Source organism: Carettochelys insculpta, chromosome 1 (genome assembly GCF_033958435.1).
Source record: "Carettochelys insculpta isolate YL-2023 chromosome 1, ASM3395843v1, whole genome shotgun sequence".
Taxonomy (NCBI): Eukaryota; Metazoa; Chordata; order Testudines; family Carettochelyidae; genus Carettochelys; species Carettochelys insculpta.
In genome coordinates, this window is record NC_134137.1 from 367,536,628 (window position 1) to 367,555,225 (window position 18,598).

The window sequence follows — 18,598 nt, forward strand, 5'->3', positions numbered from 1 at the left end:
AAGAGATTATGAAAAATTGCTGGAAGTGACAGAATGGTCTTTCATTCCAGGAAGCCAAAGTTTTAAAGCATATGAACTCTATTCTACTTCAAATTTAGCAACCAAAGGAAATTTTTTGTATAATGGGACCTGAGTTATGTACTTGTTAGCAAACCACAAATGCTATTTTGTTTGACAGCTTAATAGGTAATATTGATCCTTCCAAAATGGAAAGTAGCCAGAGGAAGAGAACAGCATCACCCCACATACACGACCAGTATGATTAGCTGAAGAAAATGTGGTCATGATTCTTGGAAAGTTATCAAATTAAAATGTACTGTCTTCCGCATGAACGATAAATAAATCCACAGTTATGCAAATAATCAAAGCAGCTGTAAGTTCTCTGCATCAAATCAAAGTGTATTACCAGTAAAACTATTTTGGTGAAAAACACCACATGTTCCTGATCTGCACACACATAATTTAGCTCAGCCAGGACCAATTTACCATTACACCATTCAGTAGTACAAGGGTAGGGAGGGGTGTGTCTGATGTTTGGCAGCACAGCAGGGTTCAGGCAGGCAGGCTGCCTGCATCTTGTGGCCAGTGATCCACGCTGCTCCCAGAAATGGCCAGCTGTTAGCAGGTCTGTGTGCCCCTGGTGGCTAGGGGGAAAGCAACTCTGCAAACACTGCCCGACCTGAGCAGCGCACAGAAACCTGCTGACCCTCCGCCACCTAAGCAGCATGGAAAGACATGTCAGCAGCAGCAGGGTTAAGGCAGCTCCCTGCCTCCTCCCCTCTGTGCTGCTCCCAGAAGTGGCCAGCATGGCCTGTGACCTTTAGAGGGAGGTGGTCTTCACACACTGCCTTGCCCTGAGCACTGACTGCGCAGCTTCCATTGGCCAGGAATGCAGCTAATGGGAGCTGCAGAGGCAGTGCCTGAGAGCAGTAGCACTGTGCATTTGCAGGCCCACAGTTCTCCCCCAGCTAGGAGCCACTGCCAGAAGGATGTGCTGGTTCCTTTGGGAGCTGACCAACATAAACACCAGCCTGGTTCTCTCCCACATCCCCAATTAAGATACCTCACCATAGGAAGGTGCTGGAGATGAATGTTTTTTCTTGGCCGGATGCTCAGGGTGGGAGGGTCGGTGGGGGGGAAGCAAAAATAAAGCTGCGCACAGCACCCCACTAACTCACTTAGTCCACCACTGCCAATGGCACTTCTGTATGTACATAACTGTGTGCAGGGTTACAGCCTGCAGGCCTGACCTACAGCTCAGCGAGGAAAGATTCTCATTTACTTCAGTGGCCTTTGGATAAGCCCCAGAAGGTACAAGACAAATGTACTTTCTGAAGTGAAGACAAGGGCTGGCCAGGCAGAATGACAAAACCCAGCCGTTTTATGATCTGGTTCAGTCCCAGGCATGCTGCACTCCAAAGAGGACACGCACGCTTGGTGAGGATGTGCTCGTGCACAGAGATGGAAGATGCACAGTGCCTGTTGTTGCCTTCCCTTAGCACTTCTGGGGGCTGGCATGAGTGAAATCCCTCAACTTTAGGAGAGCACACTCCCCTATGCTGGTAATAAAATGACCAAGGAGACAGAGGCCTCCTAGATACATGTAAAGCAAAAACAGCAATGGCATTGGGACAGGACAAAAGTAACGGCCATGTCTGTACTAGGGACCACTATGAGGATAAGTGTTAATTTAGAGCTTCTCCGCATTACGGAAAAAGTCTAAGCGCCCACTGGGATGCTGACAAGTTTTGTAAGGAAAGCGCTCAGAGCCACTGAACCAAACAAACCCTGGATATAATTGAATCTATTTCCAGACAGGTGTGGCAGCACCTCCTGCACGTAGGCCAATACCATGGAAGAGGTGATGCATTTTAAACCTAGCAGAGACAGCATAGGTTCTTGAATCACCTCAACATAGTTGCCCCTTCTTCCCCAGGGATCACTATGACCAGCTACACCAAGATAAAACTAAAACTCGCGCTACCTACGCTAGGATTTTAAATTGTGTTGGGTGTGTATTTGAAACCTAGTAGGTACAGCTGCATCAAAATTGCTGGGTACCTGGCTGGAGGTGGGGAGAGGGGAAGAACAGCTCCAGGTCCCAGGAAGGGCAGGGCTGGGGCCTGGCCTCCTCCAGCCGGCCATTCAGCCTGCCTGGCTCATGCTGGCTGGGGCTCTGGCAGCAACTGAAAGGTCCCAGGACTCTGGCTGCTGCTGCTACTACATGGTAGCAACAACTGGAAGCCTCAAGCCTTGTTAAAAATCATTGGGCTCCAGGGCAGCTGCCCTTCTGCCCCACCCCCATCGGCAGCCCTACTGGTAGGGTATGCTCGGAAGCAGCTAACCTAGCTCAAGTAACACGTCAGACACGTATCAGAGAGGTAGCCATGTCAGTCTATCTTCAAAAACAAGAAGTGCTGCGGCACTGTACAGACTAGCAGATATTTTGGAAAATAAGCTTTTGTGGGCAAAGACCCCCATGTAAGACAGCTCAGCACCAAGTGGCAACAGGTCTTCAAACACGGGGGTTACCTCAAGCCAGGTGGCGTTTCAAAAGCTTGTTTATCTTTACCCACTCTCTGGGCAACAGAGTATTTCACTTCTTGATAGTTCTAAGTGTGTTAACACAAATATCTAAAGGCTTTACTAAGTGAAAATTCAGACTGCGGCCACCAGTGAGGTGTCTTCTCCCACAGGAGCCTGATGCTTAAGTTAGGACTTGATCAAAGTGCTCTCTTTGAACCAGGACTGCCCCAAAGCACTTTAAAGAACTACTAATGCCTTTCAGCAGGATCCAAGTGGACAGACTGTAGCAGGCTGGGGGGGGAAAGAGGTAAGTTCACACCTCATTTTGCCAGTCTCGTGGTTAGGGCTTGTCCACACAAACACAATACACTATCTGCACTGGGACAATGTGCTCAACCTACATTTGGTCAGGGCTTCTAGCAGGATCAAATTAGATTATGAGCAAGTAACCAAGAAAGGCCCTAAACCTACCAACTACAGCTTCTCTCTAAATACTCAGAGACAAACTGATGTGCTAATGCATAGCTTAGCTTTTAAAGTTAAGTGCCCAGCACAACCCCACCCACACAAGCCAGGTGAACAATGTATTTGGCCAAAAACTGTTCTTGCTGGTCTAAAAAAGAAAGGTTACTCACCGTAGTAACGGTGGTTCTTCGAGATGTGTCCCCGTGGGTGCTCCACATTAGGTGTCGGGCTCGCCCGGCGCCGCAGATCGGATCTTCCAAGCAGTTTCTGCCGGACCGCGCATGCGCCGGTGCGCGCCGCTCCCCCGCGCGCTCCCGGCCATGTGCGCGATCCGGTCCCCGCCAGTTCCTTGACCAACCGCCTCGGATGCTCCTGCAAAACACTAAACAGAGATCCGGAGCGGGGAGGATGGGCGGGTAGTGGAGCACCCACGGGGACACATCTCGAAGAACCACCGTTACTACGGTGAGTAACCTTTCTTTCTTCTTCAAGTGTCCCCGTGGGTGCTCCACATTAGGTGACTACCCAGCAGTAACCCAAGATAGGAGGTGGGTAATCGGATTATGTGCAGCTTGTCCCCGAGAGGACCGCTGCCAAGAGACGGGTATCCTCTTGGAATACCCTGTGAAGGGCGTAATGTTTGGCGAAGGTGTCACAGGATGACCAGGTCGCCACTCTGCAAATGTCTTTTAGCGCAACGCCCTTGAAAAAAGACTGTTGATGCTGCCACCGCCCTAGTGGAATGAGCCCTGGGCGTGGCCAGTAAAGGAGTCTTTTTGAGTTTGTAGCACATTTTTATGCAAGATACGATGTGCTTAGAGATTCTCTGCGAAGAGAGACATTCTCCTTTTGATTTGGGAGCGATAGAGACTAGGAGCCTATCCGTTCTCCGGAAGGACTTGGTCCTGTCCATATAGAAAGCTAGCGCCTGCTCACGTCCAGGAGGTGTAGGCGCACCTCTTTGTTAGAGTTATGAGGCTTTGGATAAACAAGGGTAAACAATAGGTTCGTTAGTATGAAACTCAGAAAGAAACTTTAGGAACAAAGGCTGGATGCAGCCGTATGGTTACCGCCTCCTTGGAAAAACAGCGCAGGGCGGCGTTGCCATAACTGCCTCAAGCTCGCTCACCCTGCGAGCCGACGTGATTGCGAGAAGAAAGGTCGTCTTCATCATAAGGAGGCGGAGGGAAACCGTGGCCAAAGGCTCAAACGGTGGTCCCCTTTTCGCATTAAGCACCAGGTCCGAGTTCCACAGAGGTGGAAGCGGTTTCTGAGGGGGGTATAGGCTTACCAGCCCTTTGAAGAACCTGGTAACCATGGGATGGGCGAACACCGTGTGCCCTTCCTCTTCGTGTCTGAACACCAAAATGGCGGCCAGGTGGACCTGAAACGAGGATAGCGAGAGTCCTCCTCTCTTGAGGTCCAGTAAATACTCTAATATCACAGCCATAGGCACCGAAAGGGGGCTAGCTGTTTGGTAGAACACCATGCCGTAAAGCGAGTCCATTTCTGCTTGAAGGTCTTCCTGGTGGAAGTCCTCCTGCTACTTTCTAGGACTTGCTGCACTTCCTCCGTACATGTGCTCTCTAGGGAGCTGAGCCATGGATTAACCACGTTTGTAGTCGCAGGCTTTGGGGGTGCGGATGCACTATGGACCCCTGGGCTTGCGTGAGCAGATCCCGCGCCACCGGAGGGGACCTCAGTGGCCGGTCCGACATGCGCAGGAATAGGGGGAACCATTGCTGTCGATCCCACGTTGGGACTATCGGGATCATTCAGGTTCCTTCCCTCCTGGCTTTCTGCAACACTTTGTGGATGAGCACTGTGGGAGGGAAAGCGTAAAGCAGGGGGCCCCTCCATGAGATCGCGAAGGCATCCCTCAGGGACCCCCGTCCCAGTCCTGCCCTGGAGCAGAATTGTGGGCACTTCTTGTTGTGCTGAGTAGCAAACAGGGTCTATCTGGGGAAAAACCCCATGCGTGGAAAAATCGGTTGCAGCAGATCGGGACGGATCTGCCACTCGTGCGTGAGTGCGAAACGCCTGCTCAGCTGGTCTGCCTTCACATTGCGAGCGCCTGGTAAGTACGAGGCTTTCAAGGTTACATTGTTGGCGATGCAGCAGTTCCACAACCGGACTGCTTCTACACATAAGGCACGGGACCGAGCTCCTCCTTGCCGATTTATATAAAACATGGTGGAGGTATCGTCTGTACTGATCCCGACTACCTTGCCTTTCAGTTGGTCTCGAAAGTGTCTGCAGGCGTTGAACACTGCTTTGAGCTCCAGTATATTTGTGTGCAGTGACTGCTCCATAGAGGACCACAGCCCTTGCGTCACCTCTTCGCCCATGTGTGCTCCCCACCCTATGAGGGGGGCATCTGTAGTAAGAAAAACCAATACGTGTGGTTGGTGGAAGGGTACCCTTGTTAGCAGGTTCTCTGGGTTTACCCACCATTGCAGGGATTTGCGCACCTCCGTTGTGGGCGACGCCATCCTGTGAACAGTGTGTGCTGCCGGTTTGTATACGCTCGCCAGCCAATGCTGCATGCTGCGCATGTGTAACCTGGCGTTCTGATGTACGAAACGTTGCTGCTGCCATGTGGCCCAGCGGCTGTAAGCACGTCAGAACCGGCACCATAGGGCTGAAGGTGAAGCCTTGCGCGAGGGAGCCGATGGCCCGAAAGCGAGTCTCTGGTAGATACACCCTAGCTGTAATAGAATTTATGCGTGCCCCTACGAACTCTATGTTCTGTGTGGGGTCTGTCTTTGATTTTGTCAGATTGATAAGCAGGCCGAGCGAAGAGAACGTGCCTGCTGTGACACATATTATGCGTAGTACCTCCTCCTTTGAGGCCCCTTTGAGTAGGCAGTCATTCAGATACTGGAATATAAATACCCCCTGTCTGTGCAGGTAGGCTGACACCACTGCCAAGGTCTTGGTGAAGACTCTGGGGGCTGAGGAGAGCCCAAACGGTAGGACCTTGTAAGTCGAGGGCTGCGAACCAATCTCCATCGTCTAGTGCCGTAAGGATGGAGGCGTTTGTGATCATCCGAAAACGTTGCTTGCGCAGGTACCGGTGAGGCCTCGAAAATCTAAGATGGACCTCCCCGTGAGGAAGTACCTCGAGTAGAACCCTCTCCCTTGCAGTTGCTCCGGCACTCTTTCCACTGCCCCTACGAGCATGAGATGGTCTACCTCCTGCTTGAGCCTCGCTACATGGGAGGTCTCCTGGAGGTGGGGCCCCGGGTGGAGGTCATGGCGGTGGGAGCAACTGGGAGGGGATGGCGTACCCCGTGGCTATGATCTCCAGCACCCATGTGTCTGTGGTGATCCTTTGCCACTGGTTATAAAATGGTCGGATGATGGCCTTGAGCACTGGTTTCGTGCCCTCTGGAAGCGAGTCCATGAGGGAGGTCAACCTAATGTGGTTTCTGAAATTATGGTTCGCTAGATGCGCTGCGTAATTTGCCATTGGCAACAGTAGCGTGGAGGAGGAGTAGACCTTTCTGCCCAACAGCTCTAGCTTTTTGGCATGTTTGTTTATTCCCCCACGTTGCGACGACTCCGCCACCAAAGAATTTGGTTGTGGGTGGCTGAACAGGAACTCCATGCCCTTCGTGGGCACGAAGTATTTTTTTTTTTTTTTTTTTCCGCTCTTTTGTGGACAGGCGGAATAGTCGCAGGAGTCTGCCATATCATAGTGGCAGGCTCCAAGATTGCGTCATCAGCGGTATTGCTATTTTGGAGGAGGCCGGAGGTCTCAGATTTTTGAGGAGCTTATGGTGTTGCTCTTGCACCTTTGCTGTCTGGAAGCCTTGCGTGAAGGCCACCCTCGTAAAACAGCTCTTGGAACTGTTTGAGATCGTCCGGAGGATGGACGCCCCCCGGGGCCGTAGCCTCATCCGGGGAGGAAAGCGAGGAACCGCTGGGGTACGTCTTTCTGGACCCTTCCGGTTCCTGCTGATGATGGTACACCCTCTCACTAGAGGTGTGCGAGGAAACATCTCGGGGTTCCATAACCAGTCCCCCCTGAGATGCTTAAGTCTCTGTCCCCGGTCACAATTGCCCTTGGGGGTACGAGATCGTTCGTAGGGATCTTTCCCTAGTAGATTGCCGATGGTGTCTATGCCCTGCGTGGTAGGGGCGACCACGGCAGTATAAGCACTGGTCTTGGGAAGGTGACCTAGACCACTCCCTTGGTGCATACCCTTTGCGTCTGGGGGAGGGAGACCGTCGAGACCCTGGAGAGAGCGACTTTGCCTAATAGTCCAGCGGTTCAAATCCCAGGAAGGGTGGAGGTGGTCCCAGCCAGGGTGAGGCTGGTTGCAGAAATGGAGAAGGGGGCTCTGGGTAGGCCAAGGAGGGGGGGGACCCCTGCCTTCTAGTTGGAGTCTGCAACATAGCGGAGGGCTGTGAGAAAGCAACTACACAGCCCTGTGCGGAGAGGGGCTGCAATGCCTCCTCTTGTGTGCAGTCTTCCCCCTCCCTTGAGGAGGTAACTCCGCCCCTGACATACAGGGGATCCCGGCCACGTCCGCACCGAGCTCGGCACACTCGAAGTCGGTGCCGCATGTGCGGTGTCCTTCGGTGCCGGCAGGCTGCGTGCCTGCGCGCTCTGCACCGCCGGTTTTCCAGGGGTCGGTGGTACCGGCGCTTGTTTAGCCGCCGCCCTGCCTGCGGTGCGGGGCGGCTGGCTGATTATCGAAGGGTGAGCTGCTTGCACGTGGCTCTCCGTGCCGCCGCCGATCAGCTGTTGCTGCGGCTGGGGGCTGCTCGCTCCTCCTGTCCCGCTCGTTGTTGCTGCCGGCAGGGATCGGGCTGGGGGGCATACAGGGCATTCCGGCGTCCGCACCGAGCTCGGCACGCTCAAGGGCGGTGCCGCACGTGCGGTGTCCTCCAGTGCCGGCAGGCTACGTGCCTGCGCGCTCTGCACCGCCGGTTCCCCAGGGGTCGGTGCCGCTGCCTGCGGTGCCGCTGGTACCAGCGCTTGTTTAGCCGCCGCCCTGCCTGCGGTGCGGGGCGGCTGGCTGATTATCGGAGGCTGAGCTGCTTCCACGTGGCTCTCCGTGCCGCCGCTGATCAGCTGTTGCTGCGGCTGGGGGCTGCTCGCTCCTCCCGTCCCGCTCGCTGTTGCTGCCGGCAGGGATCGGGCTGGGGAGCATACAGGGGATTCCGGCCCCGTCTGCACCGAGCTCGGCACGCTCGAGGGCGATGCCGCATGTGCGGTGTCCTCCGGTGCCGGCAGGCTGCGTGCCTGCGCGCTCTGCACCGCCGGTTCCCCGGGGGTCGGTGCCGCTGCCTGCGGTGCCGCCAGTACCAGCGTTTGCTTAGCCGCCGCCCTGCCTGCGGTGCGGGGCGGCTGGCTGAGTATTGGAGGCTGAGCCGCTTCCACGTGGCTCTCCGTGCCGCCGCCGATCAGCTGTTGCTGCGGCTGGGGGCTGCTTGCTCCTCCCGTCCCGCTCGCTGTTGCTGCCGGCAGGGATCGGGCTGGAGATACTTTCCTCCGTTTCTGCGCTGATGGGGTGAGGGAGGCAGCTTTCCTTTTAAGGGCCCCGGAGGGTCCCTCCTGCTGCGGCCGCTCCGGCACTTCTGGCTGGAGGGCCTTGTCAAGAAGCAGCATTTTTTTTTTTTTTTTTTTTTTTTAAGGCCTGAAGAGGACATTGTTGGTGAGTCTTTGTGTTTTTAAGTGGGTACTTAGCACCTTCTTTGTGCCGTTTTCCCCGTCCGATGGTCTGCCTTAGCCGGAGGGCTGATAGCCCTAGCTCCTGGCCTCCGGCGCTTGTTACTGGGACTGGCTGAGCTGTCCCTCTCCTAGCTTGTTCGTTGTTTTTTTTTTTTTTTTTTTTTTTTTTACAAAATAACAAACGGCTAGCTCATAGTAGCCTAAGTGCCTGAAAAAACTTTAAGAAAAAACAGATAAAGCCATTGAATACACTACTTGGCCTTAGCCTAGTTGGATTCCGTCTGCAGCCGACGGCGGTTAAGAGGAACTGGCGGGGACCGGATCGCGCACATGGCCGGGAGCGCGCGGGGGAGCGGCGCGCACCGGCGCATGCGCGGTCCGGCAGAAACTGCTTGGAAGATCCGATCTGCGGCGCCGGGCGAGCCCGACACCTAATGTGGAGCACCCACGGGGACACTCGAAGAAGAACACAGCTGTTAGGCTATGAGCGTGGGGTTGGTATACACTGAAAACCAACACCAGTCTAGCTATGTTAGTCAGGGGTACGAAAAAAAATCCCACACCCTCAAGAGTTATGCTGGCAAATGCCACATCACACATGCAGCTCTGCAGACAAGTGTTTGTCAACACAACTAACATGGGCGGGGGAGGGGTGGCATTCTTGTAGGAGGGGAAAAAAGTTACAGGAGTTGACAACACTACAGTAATTAAGCCTGTCCCTAATGCCCTAAAACAACCAGACAAGTGAAGGCCCAAATTCAGTAAAGCACTTAGGTACCTGCTTGAATCCAATCTACTACACAAGGATTTTAAGCATGTGTTCTAGTATTTTGCTGAAATCAGAGCCTACATGAAATTTGGGAGAACTGCTTTTTTTTTTTTTTTTTTTTTTTTAAAAAAAAAAAAGGAACTATAAATTTGTGACTGACTCCAACATCCCGCTCCAAACAATACCTCACTTCAACACGTAGAATACTTTGTCTTCTTTAATATTGACAGCTAAGGTTACATCTGTGACCAAATTAATCTCAAGTCTTGCAAAGCTAAAAACCAGCCAGTTTGATGCCTTCATTTTTGAACCGGTCTTTCCAGATTTTTGAGATCAAGCTATTTGTTGTTGAAAGAACACACTTTTCAAACTATCTGCTAAGCAATAGGAGATTAATAAGGCAAGACAAGGTAAGATAACCAAATCAGCCTCAAAATGAAACAATTTACTGCCTTTCAGATGACTGTAGTTCTGGAAATAACACCTCAAGACCCTCAGGTAAGCGAACTGTTCAGAACACAGTAAAATCTTGGTTATAGACCTAACCCTCACTTCAGCAGGTGGTGAGGGGGCACAAATTCAAGAGAACCAAAAAGAACAGTGTTGAGATGCAAGTTGGTCTGAGCCTTCCCGCTTGTGCGTAATAGGTTATCATTTACAAAAAACAAGCATGGTTTAGACAGATCTACGCTGTACCAAATAAAGCCAAGTGGGACAAGGCCTGCGTGCTAACTATCAGGTTCAACCACCAAAGGAAGGCCAACTAGTGCTGTAAGCAAAAATAAAAATCCCTACCCACCCTGCCTAAAAATAAAACCTCAGCCAGTGACAAGTTGTTGCTTTTCTTTAGATTAGCTGTGGTTGAGATTTGACTACTTAAGGAAGTACTAGACACTACCAGTGACTGCCTAGACCCATTTTATATTTGGTATTAAATATGCCCTAGGACTGAACTCTCCCAAGACTTTAAACACTCTTATGCAAGTTGCCCAGAGGGGAATTTTTGAGCACTTGAAAAGTTAGTTTGCATTCTCCTCTTGATAACTTGGTGCTCAGTGGCAGGACTTATGCTTTAGAACTGCATAGAAGACAATTCAAGGTACAGGTTTTTCTTTAGTTAAACTGGACTTCCCATCGTCACAAGTGTTAACACCATAAGGTGTAGGGTCCCATAACTTACATCCCACTGCTCTACAGATCACAAGTGCACTGCTTTCCACTGTATTAAGGAAGGCATGAGAATTTTTGTCCCCAAACTACTACAGCATCACTATGTCACAGCCTAACAAAGGTGTTAGCAATCTCTTGTGAATGTTTCACCCTCTCGACTAAGCTGCAAGAGGAGATGGCAGTGCAAAACAGTCAGAAGCTGCGTCTACACGTGCACGCTACTTCGAAGTAGCGGCAGTAACTTCGAAATAGCGCCCGTCGCGGCTACACGTGTTGGGCGCTATTTCGAAGTTGAAATCGACGTTAGGTGGCGAGACGTCGAAGTCGCTAACCCCATGAGGGGATGGGAATAGCGCCCTACTTCGACGTTCAACATCGAAGTAGGGACGTGTAGACGATCCGCGTCCCGCAACATCGAAATAGCGGGGTCCGCCATGGCGGCCATCAGCTGGGGGGTTGAGAGATACTCTCTCTCCAGCCCTTGCGGGGCTCTGTGGTCACCGTGTGCAGCAGCCCTTAGCCCAGGGCTTCTGGCTGCTGCTGCTGCAGCTGGGGATCCGTGCTGCATATACAGGGTCTGCAACTAGTTGTTGGCTCTGTGTATCTTGCACTGTTTAATGAAAGTGTGTCTGGGAGGGGCCCTTTAAGGGAGCGACTTGCTGTTGAGTCCGCCCCGTGACCCTGTCTGCAGCTGTGCCTGGATCCCTTATTTCGATGTGTGCTACTTTGGCGTGTAGACGTTCCCTCGCTGCGCCTATTTCGATGTTGGGCTGAGCAACGTCGAAGTTGAACATCGACGTTGCCGGCCCTGGAGGACGTGTAGACGTTATTCATCGAAATAGGCTATTTCGATGTCGCTACTTCGAAATTAGCTATTTCGATGTAGCGTGCACGTGTAGACGTAGCCAGAATGTTTTGCCTCAAAGAGAGCATGGGTAAATGGCAGGAGAGATGCAACAGGTTGGAATGCAAAGGGTCGCCTATTGAGGTAGCATGCTGTGACCATCTGTCCTGTTTTTACAGGGACAGGTCCTTTTTTAAGGTGTCTCAACTTTAAGATAATGGGCAAAATGTCCTGTAGTTTGCCAGACTCTTGTTCCCCAGCACCCTGCATCTTAGGCCCCACTGTGGAGCAGCTGCTCAGTTCCTCAGTGCCCCATGGCTCATGGTGCACAATCCCACTGCCAGGGAGCTCCTCCACATGGTGGCCGTCCCATTTCCCAGCATAGCTATGGGGTAGCTTCCCCACTGCATGGTGTCTCACGCCTCAGGGAGACAGACCCTGCTGCAGAGAAGCATCTCAGTGGGGCAGCTGCCCTGTTCCCTGGCACCCTGCATGCCTCTGGCCAGCAACCCCTGTAGCACGTGAGCCCTGATGTGGGGTGGCTCTCTCATTCCTTGGCAAAGCCACCACCCCCAGTGCCCCTACCATGGGGCAGCAGCCCCCATTGCTGGAGGCCTGGTGTCTTGTATTTGCCATAGGGCAATGTGGCCACCTTAAGGCAATGGTCTGGGTTAAGGATTTGTTCCTCTGTTTGGTAAGCTTTCTGCCACAAGGGTTAACTGGGATTATTAAGGAGTAGATGTCAGAGATCATAACAATCAGAGAGACTTAGACCTCAGTGACTGTCTTGACTCAGCACCAGGGTGACAGGGGGCTCACGCAGCTCCCAGAGCATCAAGCACCCACAGGAGACAGGGAGACCCCAGGGCCTATAGCTCTAAGAGCAGTGGGTCTAGCTTTCCCTCTCTGCAGGGGGACTTGGGTTCTCATCCTCCCAGGTTTTAAATCACTTCCCAGCAGATCCCCTCACCTCACTAGTTTTAGTTAAAGTCATAGAGGTCACAAGCTTCTATGAATTGTTGCTTATTACCCAGGACCTGTCTGTAACTTACTAAAAATAGCCATGACTAGAATCTTAACAGTGATTATCTGGCCATCACTGGTGCATAGCTAAACACAACGCAGCCTACCAGGGAGGGGACTGCAAAAGCCAGCAGTAAACAAGAATTGCAAGTTGTCAAATACATTCTGATAACAGAACAGGTAGAATGTAATGGATGTGGCAGCTGGTATCTTGTAACTCCCTCCTATTGATATTTTTTCACATCCTCCCTGTCAGAGGGGCATGATCTGCTTAAAATACTCCATTGCCAGTGAAGACCGTTTACTGTACATTCTATCATCTGGAATTCTCAAATAACCAGCATTTTAACCATAAGTAAATGTTAGTTATATTTTCCATAAGTACAGTATAGTGCAAGTAAATAAAGCAGACAGTATGCGTTTACAGTCTACAATACTACTGTTGCTGGTAAAGTACTCTGCATACATTTGTTTCTTAATATCTAAGCTTATTTGTCTTTAGTTTTATGCATTGCCAGCCATACCTCTCTATTATCTAGAATATTTGAATATCCAGCAGCCTCCCAGTCTCAGGGCTGCCAGACATGAAAGTTTACTGTAAAAAGCTTTGGATCACTACACCCATAATGCCTGTGTTCCTGCTTCATATTTTTTGCTGAAGCACCCACAAAAGCAAGCAGCAAAAAACAGACTACACAGGGAGAAGCATGAAAGACTATTCAGAAACACAAATAAAGAATTCCCCCTCTGCTACTGAAATCTCAGATGCTACTGTAGTCCTAGTCAGTACAGCATCTCAATTCTAATTTAAAATCATTGTCCCTGTACACTTAGTTGGGAAGAACACAAATTAGACACTTAATTCTTGAATCAGGAAATGTGTATCACTGAACAGTGATCTGAACCTAGTACTGGTTTCAGCTGCATCTGAAAAAAGTATCTTAACACAAGTATTTGACTACTAACTTAGTTTATTTTACTCTACAGTATGACTGACTATTCTATATAAAAATTTGCTGCATCTATACAGCAGCAGCCATCCAAAGAGCTGCATTAACCAGAGATCTATAAAAGAGAGTCTTAAAATACCTTTCATTAGCCTAAGCCAGAAAACACACAAGCTTTTAAGAGCAAGACTCACTCTTTTGTAAGCAGTGTGTGTGTGTGTTTTCTGGTTCCTTAACTGCCATTGTTCTGCAAACTGGGGGCAAAAGAGACACTTGAAAATTGAAGAATTTGATCTTGAGCAAGTCACTTTGCCTTTTTCTGCCTCAGTTTCCCTTTTCAGCTGTCTCATCTATTTAGTGTTCAAGCTATTAGTATGTGTACTGCACCTAACAAAATGGGACCTTGACCTCACCTCTGGCTTCTACATGGGATAATTATAAAATGGATTTTTTTCCCCAATATTAGGAATCAACAGATGTTGCTTCTACAACATAAGCCCAACCACAGGTAAATGGCTTTTGAGCTTGCTGCTATTAAGAGACATTTATCTCCCTCTCAAACCATCTTAACTCCCACTAAAGAAAATGCGTAGTTGGCACATACTAGTAACAGACCTTCAGGGCCTGATTCCTCCTACTGAAGGCAACTGAGATTTTTCCACTGACTCAATGTTAAACAAAAAAAAAAAAAAAAAGGAGTGGGGAGGAGAAGATTAGGTCAGCCCCTCCCAGTACCACCAGACTAGACCATAATCCTACCATCTAAACATTCATTTCACTGCTATGTAGTATACTGTAACCATTAAAAAAACAAAACAAAAAAACCTGACAACTCTGTCATGCTTTGCTTCTGGCAGTATACCAGGGCTTGTCTAGACTTATGCTACAGCTGTGACACCCCACATCTTAGTGGAGACCGTACTGTGTTGATGAGAGCACTTCTCCCCTCCGTATGGGAATGCCCGTGGATACAGCTGTTGCCTTTCCAGGAGGTGAAGAGGAACTCCCCTCAACACAGCACTGTCTACCTAGGAAGTTATATAAAAAGAGTTAGGTCGGTATCACTGCATGACTCAGGAGCACTGGTCCCAGCAAGCTGTGTGCCGGGGCAACCACCCAGGAGAGATTCAAATGCTGCCCAGCCAATTAGAAGAGCACCCACAGCTGGCACGATGGTTTCCTATTGCTGGTGCACATGAAATTTATTCTGCACACGGATGGAAAATGAGAGGGAACATTGCTTAGGAGTGTGGCATTCCCTCCCCCCTACCCCCAAGCGTCAGTCTACACTAAAGTCTGTCAGTACAACTAGCTTTTTCCAGAGGCCGGAGGAAATAAAGTAAACTTGGTCTTTTGAATACTGGGGAACCTTACATGCTCCTGTGAATCCCACTTTGCTTGTGGGCATGGGTCTCCTCATGCAGGCAAGCACCTACTTCACTTACCTCTTTGCCACGTGGCTCTCGCTCATCGTTCCGCCCTTACAACTAATACTATTGCATCAAACCACATAGACCTGTCTGCAGCAAGCTCAGAAACCAAGGCATTTAAAAGCCCAGCTGTGGTGTACAGCCTTTCCCCTGCTAACACTGGCAGCAGTGCTACTGCAGCTGGGCAGCTAGAAAGCAGCGAGACGCAGCCCTGGAGAGGCACAGGACACACACCCAGGATCCCTGGCCACAAAACATCAATCTGTGACCCAACCACCAAACCCAGGAGTCTGTCGTCTTCTCGCCTATGGCAGCTGCACCCCTATGGCTACTTCTCTTTAGCTCCAGCTCGTTAGGATAAACAGCCCAGCAGAGCCTCCTACCCCAGAGGAGAAGGAGCTGCTGGCGCAGGGCAGCCAGGCCCGTCGCCTGGGAGAGCCACCCTCGCAGGGGTGGTGTTTGGATAACCTTGGGCTGGTTTCCTATGGGATCCGCCTGGGGGTGGGGGGGGGGGCTGAGCACAGGCAACGCTCCCAGCGGGCCGGAAGGGCCAGGCAGGGGCGCGGGAAGAGCCTCAGCGCCTCACGGGTGTGCGTGGAAATGGCTCAACTCCACCAGCCCTGCTCTGCTCGCCACAGGGTCACCGGCGGGGAAAGACTCGGGGCTCTCCGGACGGGGCTGCTGGGCACAATGCAGCCGCGCGGTGCGACCGGCTTCCCAGCCCCGGGCGGGGGCAGGAGCGTCCCAGCTGAGCCAGGAGAAGATCGGAGGGGGCAGCAGCGAGGCCGGGGGGGCAGGAGGGCTGACGGATACACGGGGACCCCCCCCCACGGCAGCGCCGCGCAGCCCACACTCACCTGGCGGCCCGGTCTCGCGTGCCCAGGGCAGAGCAGGTGCAGCTGCGGCCGCCCCGCGCTGCTGTGTGTCCCGCTCGGGCAGAGACGCGCACGCCCAACCCCCGGACTCATGCGCACTGCGCCCAGACCACGCCCCCTCCGCCCCGCGCGCGTTTAAAGGAGCCGCTCGCCCTGCCCGCGCCCGGCTGCGGGGCGGGGACCCTCTCCCAAGTCCCACCCAAGCGCGATGGGCTGGAAGCGCAGCGGGGGCTCTCCGCCTTCCCAGGCAGCTGAGCTGCCTGCAGGGATCCGGGCTTGCCTGCCCCAGCTTCACCTCCCCGCAGAGCCGCTGGCTGACGAAACCAGAGCCCCCCAGCCACGGTCTCGTTGTTGCCGGGTGGTTACAAATCCCCCCGGGCAGGAACGGTGCACGTCCGGGCGGGTGGCTGGGAAGTGGGTGGCAGCAATCGGGCAGCCTCTGTGGGAAAGGCGAGTTTAGTTTGTTGAGAACCCCTGGTCTAGGGCACACACATGTCATAGAGCTGGAAGGGGCCTCTGGACATCACTGAGTCCAGCCCCCTTGGCAGGGCCAAGCACCAGCCCTTTAGTTTTCTTAACGCCATTTGCCCCAGTCACTAAATGGCCCCCTCAAGGGCTAAGCTCACAACCCGGGGTTTACTCGGCTCGAACCACTGGCTTAGGAACCAGTTGAACCACTCTGGACTGGTACTTTCTCGTCAGGCCATAGCCGTCACCTGGTATGATCTTCCTTCGCCGGATGCAGAGCCATCCCATCCATAGCGTGAGGTGGGGCGGCTGTCCTGGGCCCCATGCTTTCGGGGGCCCCCAGTGGCTGCCCCACACTCTCCTATGGACAGGTGGGGCAGGATAACCTGGGGTATGTGGTGGGGTAGAAGCCAGAGCAGATGGTCTCCTCCCCAGCTTTCTTCTCTCCTCCTGTCCACGTTCACCACCACGTGCTTCGCCATGGCCTCCTGGCCCGCTGAGCTCCACTTCTCTACAGCTGGGCAGTGGAGTGCAGTGGGCCAGGAGGCCACATCTGAGTGCTAGGTGGCAAGTGTGGGGGGCAGGGGCAGGGAAGAGGCAATCCACCGTGGCTTCTGCTCCAGGTAATCTCTGGTGGGGGCAAGGGTGGGGGTTGGGCAGGGTCTGAGGTTCAGTGGGGGGTGCCCAGGGCCCCACACCTAGGGCCACTGGAGGGGAGTTGCTTTGTCCCCCACTTGGGAAGCCCTGGCCAGACAACCACTTATCACGGGCATGGTCAAGTTTCCCGTGGTCCCATACAGTTTGTTTACAGACACCAGTGTTCTGTGCTGTCATTTAGCTGTGATTCACTCCTAAATGTCTTCTAAGAGCCCAGTAAGCAGTGGAAGTGTTGGTAATGCTACTAGACAATATTGACCTCCCGCGGTTTGGCAAATTCTCGTGTTCTGCACTGGTCAGGTCCCAAAGGTGCTGGACTAAAGAGGTCCAACCTGTAGTGCTTTTTAGGTAGCCTGCTGTAAAACTAGGCAAACATCTAGATGAGATAATGTACCCACTGGAAGACCTCTGCACACTCCCCAGGCAGAGTTTCCTTTAATTTTTTCCATTCTTGTGTGGAATAACTTTTATTGTGTGCACCAAAGCATGCATGGATGTGCACCACCAACAGAAACACATGTAGCCCATTGTGGACACTCTGCTAATCCATGGGGCAGTGCCTGAATGTCTCTTGAACAGCCACCCAAGTCCTCGTCTTAGAGGGAAAACTTCCCCTAGGGACCAACGTACCCTGGTTGAGAAGTGAGGTGAAGAATAGGATCAGAGCTACAGTGATGCTCATTCTGCAATACCGTAATACCATGTTAGGCAGAGAGGGCTGATGGTGAAGTAGCTATGTATATACAAGCACACCCTTGTAATGCTTGGCTTATTTCTGATATTGACTTGCAGAGATTTGTAAACTTGTTAAAACACCCCAAAAATATATAAATGGGGGAGGGCTGGGAGGGGCCTAGTAACTTGCCACGTATCAAAATGAGATTCACCGGCTCCCATGGCTCATCTGGGATTTATTGGTTTAAATTTTTAAAGCCACAATCACCTGTGGACCAAAATCCCTGTGTGGACATCCATACGTGCTTTGGTGCACGTAACAAAATACCTTCCAGCCCAGGAACTCAAAGTACTTTACAAATTGAGAGCACAACTCAGCGAATACCTAAAGCAGATGTGTAACTTTACTCTGGGAGGAGAGTCCCATCAATGTAAAACATGCATGAACCCTTACAGCAATCCTGTGCCCAAGAGACATAAGTATCTTTACTATATGATAGGCAAATCTCAGAGATGCTGCCCAGATCCTCAAAGGTCATTAGATGCCTAGCTCTTTATGTCTGGACCAGTATTTTTTAAACTTTTTGAAACCATGGAACACCAAACAATAAGAGTTTTTTATGCCAAACACCTATGAAAATTTTCTTCCAAATAATTGTCAGACCAAAAAACAAAACACAAACAAGCAAACAAACAAACAAACAAAAAGCAAACAGCAACATATATAGCAAAAACAAAATGAAGTAATTTGATCAGGTATCATAGGAATGAAGAAGTAACATTGTATCTGGTTTTAATAACAGAAAATATATACCATGAGTGCTGGATATCAAAAAAATGTCAGATGCTCAAAGCATGCCTACAAGTTGTTCATAAAACACCAGTGTTCCACAGAACACAGTTTAAGGAACACTGGTCTAGATGATGCTAGTTAAAAGGGAAGCACATCTGAGGTTTGTTATACTCCCAGCATTCCAAAATTACAAACCAGGCCTGAGAAAGATCATGAGATTGGGTTAGAACTCTTGACAGTGTTAAAAGAAATAATGTATTTGTGGTTCTTCTT

General features: G+C 51.4%; 1 protein-coding gene across 1 annotated transcript in view; it reads right to left on the reverse strand.

The window, feature by feature from the left end:
- PROSER2 (proline and serine rich 2) overlaps positions 1-15,803 on the reverse strand; it is a 42,149-nt gene extending 26,346 nt beyond the window's left edge. Inside the window, exon 1 of the mRNA XM_075017956.1 lies at positions 15,715-15,803. The gene's annotated coding sequence lies outside the window, so the exon portion shown is untranslated. The remainder of the gene's footprint in view (positions 1-15,714) is intronic.
- Between the last annotated feature and the right edge of the window lie 2,795 nt (positions 15,804-18,598).